Raw genomic sequence first — 2,130 nt, 5'->3', positions numbered from 1 at the left:
TTCTGTAGGTGTCTTCGGTGCTGACCAGTTCTCAATGGCCTTGATTTTGGAAGGGTCCACGTGAATTCCCTCTTCACTAACTACGTGGCCCAAGAATTCGACTCTTCGAATCCAAAATTCGCACTTGGAGAACTTCGCATAGAGCTTCTCCGATCGTAATGTTTCTAAGACTTGACGAAGATGTTGACTATGTTCCTCCTTACTACGAGAGTAGATGAGTATGACATCGATGAAGACAATGACGAACTGATCCAAGTAAGGACGACACACCCTGTTCATTAAATCCATGAATACTGCGGGCGCGTTAGTTAATCCGAATGACATCACTACGAATTCGTAGTGCCCATAACGAGTTCGGAAGGCTGTCTTGGGAACATCCTCCTCTAACACTCGTAGTTGGTGGTACCCGGATCGTAGATCTATCTTCGAGAAGTAGTTGGCTCCTTGAAGTTGATCAAATAAATCGTCAATGCGGGGTAAGGGATAACGATTTTTTAATTGTAAGCTTGTTGAGTTCCCTGTAGTCGATGCACATACGAAACGATCCGTCTTTCTTCTTGACGAACAAGACCGGTGCTCCCCATGGTGAGAAGCTTGGCCTAATGAATCCCTTCTGGAGAAGTTCGTTAAGCTGACTGGAAAGTTCCTGCATCTCCGCTGGTGCCAGACGATATGGAGATTTGGCTATTGGAGTAGCCCCTGGCACTAAGTCGATTCTGAACTCGACTTGGCGTTGTGGTGGTAATCCTGGAAGTTCTTCTGGAAAGATGTCGAGAAAGTCACGTACTTCTGGGATGTTCTGAATATCTTTCACTTCTTGACTCGTATCGACGATGTGTGCGAGGAATGCATGATATTCCTTTCGCAAGCACTTCTGAGCTTGGATACACGAAATGATGCGAAGGTTCGTACTAGGTTTGTCGCCTTAGAGAACTAGAGTTTCGCTGTTAGGAAGGTTAAGATGAACTGCTTTTTCAAAGCACAAGATGTCGGCGCGATGAAGACTAAACCAATCCATGCCGATAATGACGTCGAAACTTTTAATTGGGACCGGCATGAGGTCTATCTTGAAAGTATGGCCATCTAAAGTTAGAGTACAACCTACGTATGTGCAGTTAGTACTTTCCGTTTTCCCGTTTGCCATTTCTACAGTGAATGATTTATCTAGTGCACGTGGTTTTTGTTTAAGCAGGTGTGCAAATTTCTGGTTTAAAAAACTTTTCTCCGCTCCACTGTCGAAAAGTATGGAAGCATATGAGTTATCGAGGAGAAACGTACCAGTAACTATTGTAGGATCAGCTACGACTTCCTCGTGGCCTATGTCCAGAACTCTTCCTACTCCTCCAGCTATCCCTGCCTTAGGGCAGTTCCTCTTGTAGTGGCCCACTTCGCCACAACCGTAGCAAGCTTGGCCCACACCGGCGTTAGGAACTTGAGCGGTCAGCCTTGCTGGAGTCTTGCAGAAACGGGCAGTATGCCCCCTTCTATTGCAGTTAGTGCACTGCATTTCCCGACAAGGTCTGTTGTGGTGGAAGGTGCATTTGTTGCACTTCGGAAGATTACCGACATAAGGCTTAGCTGGTAAGGGATTAGCAAGGACAACAGGAGTTACCGTGGCAGCATTGATTGTAACTAGTTGTTGTGTCTTTGAGGATTCTTGCGAAGTCCCGCTTTTCCTCTTGTTCCACCCCTTTTTCTTGTTGTTGTTGTTGTTTCCCTTTTGTTGCTCGGGTGTAGAAATCGTTGGGTTCTGGTAGTTTCCGTGATCTATAAGAGATTGTGCCAGCTCTTTAGCACTGTCAAAAGTAACAGGCCTTGATGCTAACACACTTGACTGGATCTGGGGCGACAGTCCCCAAATATATCTCTCTATTTTCTTGCTCTCTAGAGCAACCATATCAGGGCAAAGAATTGCCAGATCACAGAATCTATTAGTATAGGTTGATATGTCAGAACCAACCATTACAAGACCCCATAGTTCCTGCTCGAGTTTTTGAATTTCCCCTCGTGGGCAGTACTCTCTCAGCAGCATGGCTTTCAAGTTCTCCCAACTTATCGAATTTGCCACGATCAGAGTCAGTGACTTAACGTGGCCATTCCACCAAGTTAAAGCCCTGTCAGAAAAGGTAC

Source organism: Lactuca virosa, chromosome 3 (assembly GCF_052849685.1).
Source record: "Lactuca virosa cultivar CGN04683 chromosome 3, Lactuca_virosa_CGN04683_v6, whole genome shotgun sequence".
Lineage (NCBI taxonomy): Eukaryota > Viridiplantae > Streptophyta > Magnoliopsida > Asterales > Asteraceae > Lactuca > Lactuca virosa.
Note: the sequence above shows the minus strand (reverse complement) of the source record.